This window comes from Macaca nemestrina, chromosome 10 (genome assembly GCF_043159975.1).
Source record: "Macaca nemestrina isolate mMacNem1 chromosome 10, mMacNem.hap1, whole genome shotgun sequence".
Classification (NCBI taxonomy): domain Eukaryota; kingdom Metazoa; phylum Chordata; class Mammalia; order Primates; family Cercopithecidae; genus Macaca; species Macaca nemestrina.
Genome location: NC_092134.1, coordinates 108185180 through 108201213, shown reverse-complemented (window position 1 = coordinate 108201213; position 16034 = coordinate 108185180). Strand labels below are relative to the sequence as shown.

At 37.0% G+C, this 16034-nt stretch overlaps 1 pseudogene; it reads left to right on the top strand.

The window, feature by feature from the left end:
- The first annotated feature begins 6409 nt into the window (after positions 1 to 6409).
- Positions 6410 to 7432, top strand: LOC105496896 (ribonuclease H1 pseudogene; annotated as a pseudogene).
- The last annotated feature ends 8602 nt before the right edge of the window (positions 7433 to 16034 follow it).

Here is a 16034-nt window from a genome sequence, read left to right as displayed (position 1 = left end):
ATGAGGAACTTAAATTTACAAGAAAAAAACAACCTATTAAAAAGTGGGCAAAGGATATGAATAGACACTTCTCAAAAGAATGCTTACATACATTCAACAATCATATGAAAAAACGCTCAACATCACTGATCACTAGAGAAATGCAAATCAAAACCACAATGAGATAACATCTCACTCCAGTCAGAAAGGCTATTAAGGAGTCAAAAAATAACAGATACTCGTGAGGTTGTGGAGAGAAAGGAACTCTTATATGCCATTGATGGGAATGTAAATTAGTTTAACCATTGTGGAAGACAGTGTTGTGATTCCTCAAAATCCTAGAAACAGAAATACCATTCAACCCAGCAATTCTATTACTGGGTGTATGCCCCAAAGAATATAAATCATTCTATCATAAAGACACACACACACATACACACACACACACACACACACACACATTGATTGCAGCACTATTCACAATAGCAAAGACACAGAATTTGCTAGACTGGATAAAGAAAATGTGGTACATATATACTGCATTAGTCTGTTTCCATGCTGCTGATAAAGACATATCCGAGACTGAGCAATTTACAAAAGAAAGAGGTTTAATGGATTTACAGTTTCACATGGTTGGGGAGACCTCAAAATCATGGTGGATGGGAAGAAGGAGCAAGTCACATCTTACACGGATGACAGCAGGTGAAAAGAGAGAGCTTGTGCAGGGGAACTCCTCTTTATGAAACCATCAGATCTCATGAGACTTATTCACTTTCATGAAAACAGCATGGGAAAGACCCACCCCCATGATTCAATTAGCTCCCACAGGGTCCTTCTCACAACACGTGAGAATTATGGGAGTAAAATTCAAGATGAGATTTGGGTGAGTCCACAGCCAAACCATATCTATACCATGGAAAACTAGGTAGCCATAAAAAGGAATGAGATCACATCCTTTGCAGGATGCAGCTGGAGGACATTATTCTTAGCAAACTAACATGGGAACAGAAAACTAAATACCATATGTTCTCACTTATAACTGAGAACTAAATGATGAGAACACATGGACACAGAGAGGGGAATAGTACACACTGGGGCCTCCTTGATGGTAGTGGTGGGAGGATGGAGAGGATCAGGAAAAATAACTAATAGGTACCAGGCTAGTACCTGGGCAAAGAAATAATCTGTATGACAAACCCTCATGACACAAGTTGACCTATATAAGAAACCTGCCATGTATCCCTGAACTTAAAATAAAAGTTAAATTTTAAAAAGTAAATAAAAAGTAAAAAAAGGAAATAAAATGCAGAACAAAAAAATCCTCAACTGATTTATGCATGTCCATTTTTGTATACAGCAAGTTTACTGAATTTGTTTATTAGCTCTATGCTTTCTGGTGACATCTTTAGGGTTTTCTAAATGTAGAATCACATCATCTGCAAACAGAAATTATTTTACTTTTTCTTATTTTACTTGCATGTCTTTTTTCTTGTCTGATTGTTCTGGTCATTTCTATTTTAAAAACAAATGGCAAGAGTAGATTTTTTATGCACTGGATCTTAGGGAAAGAGTTTTTTTCTCATTGATTATGATGTGAACAATGGGCTTTTTATAAATGTCCTTTATTATATTGAGGATAGTTTCTTCTAGACCAGTTTTTGAGGATTTTTCTTATGAATGTAGATTGAACTTTGTCAAATGCTTTATTTTACATCTCTTGAAATGACCATGTAGTTTTCTTTTAATCTTTTATTGTTAACATGGTGTATCACAGTGATTGACTTGCATATTTTATTTATTTATTTTTTATTTTAAACATTTTTGTGGGTACATAGTAGGTGTATATACTTACGGGGTACATGAGATGTTTTAGTACAGGTATAAATGCAAAATAAGCACGTCATGGAGAATGGGATATCCATGCCCTCAAGCATTTATCCTTTGAGTTACAAGCAATGCAGTTATACTCTAAGTTTTTTAAAATATACAATTATTATTGACTATAGTTACCCTGTTGTGCTATCAAATACTAGATCCTTTTCCTTATTGTAATTATTTTGTACCTGTTAATCATGATGGAAAATAAAAAGCTTAGAGAAAAGGGATAAAGCTAATGGCAATCCCATAAATAGTAGGTTTTAGAATATTCATTTTTAAATACAATACACTAAGTTGGTGATGAATCTGGAGATATAATACAATTCTTATTATTTCTAAACTTCTACATTTCTCCGTGTATAATATAGTTAGGCTAAGTTTATCTTATCTAAAGAACAAATAAAAGCTAAAAATTATTATGAAGCAGGTCTCCAGCATAGCTTAGGTTGAAGGCTAGACACAAGACAGGACAGAGAATAACATTCAACTCCAAGGATTTCCATTTGCCAATGAATTTACACTGATACATCTATATAGAGTAATCCAACTCAAATATAACTATTTCTAAGGCAAGAAAAATAGGTTTACATTACTTTGAAAAACCTTGACCTTTAGAATTGCTGACAGGTAGATCACCTGAGGTCAGGAGTTCGAGACCAGCCTGACAAACATAGAGAAACCCCGTCTCACCTAAAATTACAAAATTAGCCAGGTGTGGTGGCACATGCCTGTAATCCCAGCTACTCGGGAGGCTGAGGCAGGAGAATTGCTTGAACCTGGGAGGCAGAGGTTGCAGTGAGCTGAGATCATGCCATTCGTTGTACTCCAGCCTGGGCAATAAGAGCGAAACTCCATCTCAGAAAAAAAAAATGTAATAAATAAAAATCATAGCTTTACCAAGGAATTTGGTATTTAAAAACACGATAATTTACAGAAAAGAATGTAGTGAAATTTTATCTTGATTAGACATGCAAAATGACCTCTAAGAAGAAAAAGGATGGATGATTCTTTTTCTGTATTCTTCCAAAGCCTGAAGCCTAAAACATAGGTCCAATGGCTAAATACGTAAACAAACAAAAAGCCCCACAATATTTCTTAACTTATACCAGAGGTCATCAAACTACTGCCCCTACTGGCCAAATCCAATCTGCTGCCAATTTTTGCATACAAAGATAAATGGAATACAGCAATGCTCATTCCTTAACATATTGTATAGAGTTCCTTTTGTCCTGTAACAGCAGAGTTTAGTGCCTATGACGGAGACAGTATAGCCCATAAAGCTTAAAATATTTTATATCTGCTCCTTCATCAAAAAAAATTGCTGACACCTGATCCAGATAATCGGTAGTCATGAATGAACCTAGAGTAATCATTTATTGAGCATCTATTATGTGTTAGACATTATGCTAATGTTTCTAGCTACAAATATATTTCTTCATTTAATTCTCATAACCATAATGTGAAATAAGTATTATTATCTTAAACCTATAGATAAATAAACTGATATTTAAAAAAGCTAAGTAACTGACCTAAGATTACACTGCTAGTAACCAATAGATTCAATATTTAAATGTTTTTCTATTATTCTTTGTTATTATTTGTTTTGATGTTCAATTCCAATGATTTTTGTCCTAAGCTACACAATTTCCTGGAATTCATAGTTACTGAAAACCTCCTTCACAGTCTGAGCAATATAGGTGAAGAGAAGAAAATGTAGATTCCTGTAAATAAAAAAGGGAATTTCAGAAAAAGCTGGTTTAATGTAAACACAAACTATGCGAGGGCAAGAGAAAAATAGTGGTCATCTCTAATTTGGCAATGAATGCTCAGCAATCAATCTTCAGCTCACTCCATTTATCACCGGGCCAATGACCAGTAAAACCCTTACTTTAATCTTTATTGGGATAATTTAAATTACCTTCAGAGCAATCTGTTGCTTCCAGAGTTTATTCATTAACCAGTAATGCACATCATGGACATTAAGATGAATCCTGATTATCATTTCACTATATATATTGGAAAGAGTCTTGAACTTTGTCTGTATCTACAAACCACTCCCATTTCTTATGATACTTTTCCTCTGTTACTTTAATTTTTTTATTCAGTGCTTCTTTTGCTTCTTCTAGTAACTTAATGCTAGAATTTTTAAACTCCCAATGTTTACATTTATTCTAAAACCACAAATATGCAATAAAAATCACCAAGGGGCTTCATTCACATATTTATGTCATATTTTCTCTTTTGAAATCAATCTTAATAATGCAAGTAATATCTTCTTATACATGAACATCTATAAACTCACCAAGTACCACAGCATTTGCCTAAGAATTTGTTCATCAATGGGAACTAGAAGGTGATAAAAGATTAGATTCATCAAGAAGAATTATAACTATCAAGAAAAGCACAGAGCCTATGTTGGGGTTTTAAATGATTTAAAGTAGATCATAAAATCTCTTTTATGAATGAGTGTTTTAATATTATAGTGTTAGATTAGTTGATACAGTTTAAGATATATTAAAAGGAAACTAGGTAAATACACATATTGGAAAAATATTCTGTATTTAAAAATTATTCATATATATTATACACATATAATTTGTGTGTATATAATTTGAAAATTTTATAGATATATACTATATATATAACAGAAAGATTGCCTCTGATAGCTAGTATTATGGGTAGTTTCCTTATCAAATACATTTTTTGCTTTTCTAATTTATCTGTAATGAACATGTAATACTTGTATAATAAAGGAAAAACTAGTAATTGAAAAGTGTTTACTATAATTCCACTCTGGCCAAGACACATGTATATTTTAATATACATATATGCATATAATTTATACAAATATATATGTATGTATTATGTATATATTGCTTATATATGCATATACATATATCACTTTGTGTGTGTGTGAATATATTTATATGAGCTACATACAGAAATTTTTTTAGATGTTGAATATCAGGTAGTTCAGGACAGTGCTAGGGGAAAAAAAAAAGGAAAAGTAAAGGAAAGGTCCTAGGGATCTGTGAGCTGAAATCTGAAGTTCTCACCGTGCTGGAATACATAGGATGTTCTAAATAGCTAAATGAGAGATACTTTGCTGAAAAATACAGTTACTTCAGTTGATATTGAAAGACACTTAGGGAAGGACTTTTCGACCACTACAGTAATGGTTACTCTCAGAAAATTCTAACAAAATTTAAGCACAAAATTCAAAAGGATAAGATTAATTGACCAATTTTGTATATTTAGAAGACCCCATTGTCTCAGCCCAAAATCTCCTTAAGCTGATAAGAAACTTCAGCAAAGTCTCAGGATACAAAATTAATGTGCAAAATTCACAAGCATTCTTATACATCAGTAACAGACAAACAGAGAGACAAATCATGAATGAACTTTCATTCACAATTGCTTCAAAGAGAATAAAATACCTAGGAATCCAACTTACAAGGGATGTAAAGGACTTCTTCAAGGAGAACTACAAACCACTGCTCAGTGAAATCAAAGAGGACACAAACAAATGGAAGAACATACCATGCTCATGGATAGGAAGAACCAATATCGTGAAAATGGCCATACTGCCCAAGGTAATTTATAGATTCAATACCATCCCCATTAGGCTACCAATGAGTTTCTTCACAGAATTGGAAAAAAACTGCTTTAAAGTTCATATGGAACCAAAAAAGAGCCCGCATCTCCAAGACAATCCTAAGTCAAAAGAAGAAAAGCTGGAGGCATCACGCTACCTGACTTCAAACTATACTACAAGGCTACAGTAACCAAAACAGCATGGTACTGGTACCAAAACAGAGATATAGACCAATGGAACAGAACAGAGCCCTCAGAAATAATACCACACATCTACAGCCATCTGATCTTTGACAAACCTGAGAGAAACAAGAAATGGGGAAAGGATTCCCTATTTAATAAATGGTGCTGGGAAAATTGGCTAGCCATAAGTAGAAAGCTGAAAGTGGATCCTTTCCTTTCTCCTTATATGAAAATTAATTCAAGATGGATTAGAGCCTTAAATGTTAGACCTAATACCATAAAATCCCTAGAAGAAAACCTAGGTAATACCATTCAGGACATAGGCATGGGCAAGGACTTCATTTCTAAAACACCAAAAGCAATGGCAATAAAAGCCAAAATTGACAAATGGGATCTAATTCAACTAAAGAGCTTCTGCACAGCAAAAGAAACTACCATCAGAGTGAACAGGCAACCTACAGAATGGGAGAAAAATTTTGCTATCTGCTCATCTGACAAAGGGCTAATATCCAGAACCTATAAAGAACTCAATGAAATTTACAAGAAAAAAACAAACAACCCCATCAAAAAGTGGGCAAAGGATATGAACAGCCACTTCTCAAAAGAAGACATTCATACAGCCAACAGACACATGAAAAAATGCTCATCATCCCTGGCTATCAGAGAAATGCAAATCAAAACCACAATGAGATACCATCTTACACCAGTTAGAATGGCAATCATTTAAAAAATCAGGGAACAGAGTCTAAATGCTTCCTGGTGCCAGGAGTGAGCGATGAGCTGGTTTGTGTTCCTGCCCCACAGAGTCGCCTTGGTTGCCGTGTCCTGCCCTCGCAGTTCTCCCGGGTTCGGGATGTTCTATGCCGTGAGGAGGGGCTGTAAGACCGGGGTCTTTCTGACCTGGAATGAGTGCAAAGCACAGGTGGACCAGTTTCCTGCTGCCAGATTTAAGAAGTTTGCCACAGAGGATGAGGCCTGGACCTTTGTCAGGAAATCTGCAAGTCTGGAAGTTTCAGAAGGGCAGGAAAATCAACATGGACAAGAATCGCAGATGAAAGCCAGCAAGCCACTCTGTGAGTCACTGGATGGAGATGGAGATGAAAGCACAGAGCCTATGCAAAGTACATGAAGCAGAGCATGGAGCCGGTGCCTCCAGTTAGCAGAGACACGGTTTCCTACATGGGAGACTTTGTTGTCATCTACACTGATGGCTGCTGCTACAGTAATGGGCATAGAAGGCAAGGAGCAGGAATCTGTGTTTACTGGGGGCCAGGCCATCCTTTAAATGTAGGCATTAGACTTCCTGGGCGACAGACAAACCAAAGAGCAGAAATCCATGCAGCCTGCAAAACCATTGAACAAGCAAAGGCTCAAGACATCAGTAAACTGGTTCTGTATACAGACAGTATGTTTACTATAAATGGTATAACTAACTGTGTTCAAAGTTGGAAGGAAAATGGGTGGAAGACAAGTGCAGGGAAAGAGGTGATCAACAAAGAGGACTTCGTGGCACTGGAGAGGCTCAGTCAGGGGATGGACATTCAGTGGATGCACGTTCCTGGTCATTCGGGATTTATAGGCAATGAAGAAGCTGGTAGATTAGCCAGAGAAGGAGCTAAACAATCGGAAGACTGAGCCATGTGACTTTAGTCCTTGGGAGAACTTGAGCCAGTGGCTGTCTTGCTACTTGTACTTACTGGTGTGGAAAACAGCCTGCAGGTGAGACCATCGCGGTGATGGGCAGATGCATCTTTCACACGGAGTCAGGCACAGTGGCCTTCTGTGACACATTTTTATAAAAAATGGTTAAGTATATAATAAATTGAATTTTTGAGGTTGGAGAATTATGTGAGATTTCCTCATTATGTTTACTGGGTTTGATACTGTTCTTGCTTGTTTTATTGCAGGCAAGCAAGGCAAATGGCCTAAAATGCTGTGGCTTATATTTTGATAAGAAATCAAAAACCCATTGGTTAAAAGATGCAACTCAGAAGTCTGGAAGTGTTCTAGAAGCTTCCATTTACCATCCAGTCGACGGGACTGAGTCTCCTGCTTGTATAGGTGACTTGTGTCCGTGGGTACATTAGAGAAACATGCTGCCCAGGGCCTGGGCATGCAGCTCAGTGGGCAGGGTGTAGGCTGGGTCTCAGCCCCACGTGCCAACTTGCTGGGCAATTAGTATAGGGCAAAGCCAGCCTGCAGGCGACCCTGGCTGCTAGGCCATTCTCTAGGAACAGCTACGACTTGCAAAGACTAAAATGCATAAATAAATCTTTCAAAAAAAAAAAAATCAGGAAACAACAGGTGCTGGAGAGGATGTGGAGAAATAGGAACACTTTTACACTGTTGGTGGGATTGTAAACTAGTTCAACCATTGTGGAAAACAGTGTGGTGATCGATTCCTCAAGGACTAGAACTAGAAATACCATTTGACCCAACCATCCCATTACTGGGGATATACCCAAAGAATTATAAGTCATGCTGCTATAAAGACACATGCACACATATGTTTATTGTGGCACTATTCACAATAGCAAAGACTTGGAATCAACCCAAATGTCCATCAGTGACAGACTGGATTAAGAAAATGTGGCACATATACACCATGGAATACTATGCAGCCATCAAAAAGGATGAGTTTGTGTCCTTTGTAGGGACATGGATGCAGCTGGAAACCATCATTCTTAGCAAACTATCACAAGAACAGAAAACCAAATACCACATGTTCTCACTCATAGGTGGGAATTGAACAATGAGATCACTTGGACACAGGAAGGGGAACATCACATACCGGGTCCTATTGTGGGGAGATGAGAGGGGGGAAGGATAGCATTAGGAGATATACCTAATGTAAATGACGAGTTAATGAGTGCAGTGCACCAACATGGCACATGTATACATATGTAACAAATCTGCACGTTGTGCCCATGTACCCTAGAACTTAAAGTATAATTTTAAAAAGAGAAAAAAAGATTAATTGACCAAGAAATTAACCATTTGTGAAATATTTTTAAAAAGACAAGACAAAAACCCAACTCTACTCTCTCTAGAAGAAGACACTAACTCCAGATTCTCAGTCATCAGTATCCATAATTTCTGGCAGACGATACAAAAAATTTACACATGAAATGAAGCAGATAAATATAAGTAACTGAAGGAAGAGGTCAGTCAGCGGAAAAAACTCTGAGAGATGATCCAACTGCTGGAATTAGCAAAGATTTTAAATAATCTTAATCAAAAGTGTTCAAGGACTTTAAAACTGACCATAATAAATGAGCAGATGAACAGATGAGGGAATATTAACAGAGAAAGAGAGCCTATAGAAAGAATCAAATTGAAATTCTAAAAGTAATAAATAAAATATGTAATATAAAAAAAAAATCCCTTTAATGCTATAAATTTTCCTCTTAACACTGCTTTAGCTGCATCCCAGAGATTCTGATATGTTGTCTTTGTTCTCATTGGTTTCAAAGAACTTGCTGATTTTTGCCTTAATTTCATTATTTACCCAGAGCCATTCAGGAGCAGGCTGTTCAAAGTTCATGTAGTTGAGTGGTTTTGAGTGGGCTTTTTAATCTTGACTTCTAATTTGATTATGCTGTGGTCTGATGGACTGTTATGATTTCAGTTATTTTGCATATGCTGAGGAGTGTTTTACTTCCAATTATGTGATCGAATTTAGAGTAAGTGCCATGTGGCACTGAAAAAAAATGTATACTCTGTTGTCTTTGGTGGAGAGTTCTGTAGATGTCTATCAGGTCCACTTAGTCTAGAGCTGAGTTCAAGTCCTGAATATCTTTATTAATTTTCTGTCTTGATGATTTTTCTAATACTGACAGCGGGGTATTAAAGGCTTCCACTATTATTGTATGGGGGTCTAAGTCCCTTTATAGGTCCCTCTAATAATTTGTTTTATGAATCTGGGTGCTGCTGTATTGGGTGCATACATATTTAGGATAGTTAGCTCTTCTTGTTTAATTGAACCCTTTAACATTATGTAATGCCCTTCTTTGTCTTTTTTGACTTTTGTTGACTTAATATCTATTTTGTCAGAAACCAGGATTGCAACCCCTGCTTTTTTTCAGCTTTCCATTTGCATGGTAAGTTTTCCATCATCTCTATGTTGAGTCTATGTGCATCTTTGCACACGAGATGCGTCTCTCGAACACAGCACAACAACAGGTCTTGTCTTTGTATCCTGCTTGCCATTCAGTGTCTTTTAATTGGGGCGTTGAGCCCATTTACATTTAAGGTTAATATTGTTATGTGTGAATTTGATCCTGTCATCATGATGCTGGTTGGTTAATTTGGCAGATTTGTTAATGTAGTTGCTTCATAGTGTCATTGGTCTGTGTGCTTCAGTGTGTTTTTGTAGTGGCTGGTAATGGTTTTTCCTATCTATGTTTAGTGCTTCCTTTAGGAGCTCTCACAAGGCAGGTGGGGTGGTGACAAAATTCCTCAGCATTTGCTTGTCTGAAAAAGATTTTATTTCTCTTTCGCTTATGAATCTTAGTTTGGCTGGATGTGAAATTGTGGGTTGGAATTTCTTTTTTTTGCTTTTTTTTTTAAAGAATGTTGAATATTCGCCCTCAATCTCTTCTGGCTTGCAGGGTTTTTTTCTGAGAGGTCCTCTGTTAGTTTGGTGGGCTTCCCTTTGTAGGTGACCTGGCCTTTCTCTGTTACTGTTCTTAACAGTTTTTCCTTCATTTTGACCTTGGAGAACCTGATGATTACGTGTCTTGGGGTAGATCTTTTCCTGGAGTATCTTATTGGAGTTCTCTGGATTTCCTGAATGTGAATATTGGTCTGTCTTGAAAGATCTCAAATTAGCAACCTAACATCACAACTAAAACCTAACAACACAAAAGCAAACCAACCCCAAAACTAGCAAAAGACAAGAAATAACCAAGATCAGAGCAGAACTCAAGGAGATAGGGACACAAATAAAAACTTTCAAAAAAAATCAATGGATCCAGGAGTTGGTTATTTGAAAAAATTAATAAAAAAGATGGACGACTAATGAGACTAATAAAGAAGAAGAGAGAAGATTCAAATAAACATGATCAGAAATGAAATGCAGGATACCACTACTGACCCCACAGAAATACAAACAAGCATCAGAGAATACTATAAATACCTCTATGCAAATAAACTGGAAAATCTAGAAGAAATAGATACATTCCTAGACACATAAACCTTCTCAAGACTAAACCAAGAAAAAGTTGAATCCCTGAATAGATAAGTTCTGAAATTGAGGCAGTAATAAATAGCCTACCAACCAAAGAAAAAGCCCAGGTCCAGATTGATGTGCAGCCGAATTGTGCCAGAGGTAAAAAGAGGAACTGGTACAATTTCTTCTGAAACAATTCCAAATAATTGAAAAGGAGTTACTTCTCCCTAAGTCATTTTATGAGGCCAGCATCATCCTAATACCAAAACCTGGCAGAGACAACAAGAAAAAAGAAAACTTCAGGCCAATATCCCTGATGAACACTGATGCAAAAATCCTCAATAAAATACTTGTAAACCAAATTCAGCAGCACATCAAAAATCTTAACAGCCATGATTAAGTTGGCTTCATCCCTGAAATGCAAGGCTGGTTCAACATACACAAATCAATAAATGTAATTCATCATATAAACAGAACTAAAAACAAAAACCACATGATTATCTCAATAGACACAGAAAAGGTCTTTGATAAAATTTAACACCCCTTCATGTTAAAAAAAAAGAACCTCTCAATAAACTAGGTATTGAAGGAACATACCTCAAAATAATAAAAGCCATTTATGACAAATCTGCAGCCAATATCATACTGAATGGGCAAAATCTGGACTCATTCCTCTTGAAAACTGGTACAAGAAAAGAATGCCCTCTCTCTCCACTCTTATTCAACATAGTGTTGGAAGTTCTGGCCAGGGCAATCAGGCAAGAGAAAGAAATAAAGGGTATTCAAATGGGAAAGGATGAAGTCAAATTATCTTTGTTTGCAGATGACATGATCCTATATTTAGAATACCCCATTGTCTCAACCCAAAAACTTCTTTTTTTCTTTTTTTGACTATCTTTTTTTTTCTTTCTGTTTCTTTTTATTATTATTATTATTATACTTTAAGTTCTAGGGTACATGTGCGTAACGTGCAGGTTTGTTACATATGTATACTTGTGCCATGTTGGCGTGCTGCACCCATCAACTCGTCAGCACCCATCAACTCGTCATTTACATCAGATATAACTCCCAATGCAATCCCTCCCTCCTACCCCCTCCCCATGATAGGCTCCGGTGTATGATGTTCCCCTTCCCGAGTCCAAGTGATCTCATTGTTCAGTTCCCACCTATGAGTGAGAACATGTGGTGTTTGGTTTTCTGTTCTTGCGATAGTTTGCTGAGAATGATGGTTTCCAGCTGCATCTATGTCCCTACAAAGGACACAAACTCATCCTTTTTGATGGCTGCATAGTATTCCATGGTGTATATGTGCCACATTTTCTTAATCCAGTCTGTCACTGATGGACATTTGGGTTGATTCCAAGTCTTTGCTATTGTGAATAGTGCCGTAATAAACATACGTGTGTATGTGTCTTTATAGCAGCATGATTTGTAATCCTTGGGTATATCCCCAGTAATGGGATGGCTGGGTCATATGGTACTTCTAGTTCTAGATCCTTGAGGAATCGCCATACTGTTTTCCATAATGGGTGAACTAGTTTACAATCCCACCAACAGTGTAAAAGTGTTCCTATTTCTCCACATCCTCTCCAGCATCTGTTGTTTCCTGACTTTTTAATGATTGCCAATCTAACTGGTGTGAGATGGTATCTCATTGTGGTTCTGATTTGCATTTCTCTGATGGCCAGTGATGACAAGCATTTTTTCATGTGTCTGTTGGCTTTATGAATGTCTTCTTTTGAGAACTGTTTGTTCATATCCTTTGCCCACTTTTTGATGGGTTTGTTTGTTTTTTTCTTGTAAATTTGTTTGAGTTCTTTGTAGGTTCTGGATATTAGCCCTTTGTCAGATGAGTAGATTGCAAAAATTTTCTCTCATTTTGTAGGTTGCCTGTTCACTCTGATGGTAGTTTCTTTTGCTGTGCAGAAGCTCTTTAGTTGAATTAGATCCCATTTGTCAATTTTGGCATTTGTTGCCGTTGCTTTTGGTGTTTTAGAAATGAAGTCCTTGCCCATGCCTATGTCCTGAATGGTATTACCTAGGTTTTCTTCTAGGGTTTTTATGGTATTAGGTCTAACGTTTAAGTCTCTAATCCATAGATGTAGAAAAGGCCTTTGACAAAATTCAACAGCCCTTCATGCTAAAAACACTCAATAAATTCGGTATTGATGGAACGTATCTCAAAATAATAAAAGCTATTTATGACAAACCCACAGCCAATATCATACTGAATGGGGAAACACTGGAAAAATTCCCTTTGAAAACTGGCACAAGACAGGGGTGCCCTCTCTCACCACTCCTATTCAACATAGTGTTGGAAGTTCTGGCTAGGGCAATCAGGCAAGAGAAAGAAATCAAGGGTATTCAGTTAGGAAAAGAAGAAGTCAAATTGTCCCTCTTTGCAGATGGCATGATTGTATATTTAGAAAACCCCATTGTCTCAGCCCAAAATCTCCTTAAGCTGATAAGAAACTTCAGCAAAGTCTCAGGATACAAAATTAATGTGCAAAAATCACAAGCATTCTTATACATCAGTAACAGACAAACAGAGAGACAAATCATGAATGAACTTTCATTCACAATTGCTTCAAAGAGAATAAAATACCTAGGAATCCAACTTACAAGGGATGTAAAGGACTTCTTCAAGGAGAACTACTAACCACTGCTCAGTGAAATCAAAGAGGACACAAACAAATGGAAGAACATACCATGCTCATGGCTAGGAAGAATCAATATCGTGAAAATGGCCATACTGCCCAAGGTAATCTATAGATTCAATGCCATCCCCATTAAGCTACCAATGAGTTTCTTCAAAGAATTGGAAAAAAACTGCTTTAAAGTTCATATGGAACCAAAAAAGAGCTCGCATTGCCAAGACAATCCTAAGTTAAAAGAACAAAGCTGGAGGCATCACGCTACCTGACTTCAAACTATACTACAAGGCTACAGTAACCAAAACAGCATGGTACTGGTACCAAAACAGAGATATAGACCAATGGAACAGAACAGAGTCCTCAGAAATAATACCACACATCTATAGCCATCTGATCTTTGACAAACCTGAGAAAAACAAGAAATGGGGAAAGGATTCCCTAGTTAATAAATGGTGCTGGGAAAATTGGCTAGCCATAGTAGAAAGCTGAAACTAGATCCTTTCCAAAAACTTCTTAAGCAGAAAAGAAACTTTAGCAAAACCTCAGGATACAAAATCAATGTGCAGAAATCACAAGCATTCCTATCCAACAACAGAAAAGCAGAAACCCAAATCACAAAAGAACTTTTTTTTTTTTTTTTTTTTTTTTTTTTTTTTTTTTTTGAGACGGAGTCTCACGCTGTTGCCCAGGCTGGAGTGCAGTGGCGCGATCTCGGCTCACTGCAAGCTCCGCCTCCCGGGTTCCCACCATTCTCCTGACTCAGCCTCCTGAGTAGCTGGGACTACAGGCGCCCGCCACCGCGCCCGGCTAATTTTTTTGTATTTTTAGTAGAGACGGGGTTTCACTGTGGTCTCGATCTCCTGACCTTGTGATCCACCCGCCTCGGCCTCCCAAAGTGCTGGGATTACAGGCTTGAGCCACCGCGCCCGGCCCTGTACAAAAGAACTTTCATTCACAACTGCCACAAAGAATAAAATACCTAAGAATACAGCTAACAAGGGAAGTGAAGTACCTCTTTAAGGAGAACTACAAAACACTTCTTAAGAAAATCAGAGAGGACACAAGCAGATGCAAAAACGTTCCATGCTCATGGATAGAAAGAATCAATATCGTGACAAAAACCATACTACTCAAAGAAATTTATAGATTCAATACTATTCCCTTTAAACTACTATTGACATTCTTCACAGAATTAGAAAAAAAACTATTTTAAAATTCATATGCTACCAAAAAATAGCTAGAATAGCCACATTAATCTTAAGCAAAAACAACAAAAATGAAGGCTTCATGCTACCTGACATCAAATGATGCTATGAGGCCACAATAACTAAAACAGCATGGTACTGGTACAAAAACAGGCACATAGACCCATGGAACAGAATAGAGGGCTTAAGAATAAAAAAACACACATCTACAACCATCTGATCTTTGACAAACCATACTAAAACAAGGAATGGGGAAAGGATTCCCTATCTATTAAATGGTGCTGGGAGAACTGGCTAGCCATATGCAGAAAATTGAAACTGGATGCCTTCCTTACACCTTATACAAAAATTAACTCAAGATGGATTAAGTATTTAAATATAAAACCCAAAACTATAAAAAACCCTAGAAGAAAATCTAGGCAATACCATTTAGGACATAGGCATAAACAAAGATGAAATCACCAAAAGCAATTGCAACAAAAGCAAATATTGACAAATGGGATCTAATTAAACTAAGGCACTACTGCACAGCAAATGAAACTATCATTAGAGCAGACAGACAACCCACAAAATGGGGGAACATTTTTACAATCTATCCATCTGACAAATGTTTGCTATCCAGAATCTACAAGGAAGTTAAGCAAATTTATAAGAAGAAAACACAAAACCCCATTAAAAAGTGGACAAAGAAAAAGAACAGACACTTCTCAAAAAAGACATACATGCGACCAACACATGAAAAATAGTCCAAGATCACAGATCATTAGAGAAATGTAAATCAAAACCACAATGAGATAACTTCTCATGCCAGTAAGAATGGCGATTATTAAAAAGTCAGGAAATAACAGATGCTGGCGAGATTGCAGATAAATAGGAATGCCTTTACACTGTCGGTGGGAATGTAAATTAGTTTAACCATTGTGGAAGACAGTGTGGCAATTCCTCAAAGATTTAGAACTGGAAATACCATTTGGCCCTGCAATCTCATTACTGGGTATATACCCAGAGGAATAGAAATCATTTTATTATACAGATATATGCACATGTATTTTCACTGCAGCACTACTCACAATAGCAAAGACAAGGGATCAACCCAAATGCCCATCAATAATAGACTGGATAAAGAAAATGTAGTACATATACACTGTGGAATACTATGCAGTCACAGAAAGGAACAAGATCATGTCGTTTGCAGGGGCATGGATGAAGCTGGAAGCCAGTATCCTCAGCAAACTAACTCAGGAACAAAAAACCAAACACCACATGTTCTCACTTGTAAGTGGGAACTGGACAATAAGAACACATAGACATGGCGGGGGAACAACATTTACTAGGGTCTGTTGATGGAGGGAGGAGTGGGAAGAGCATTAG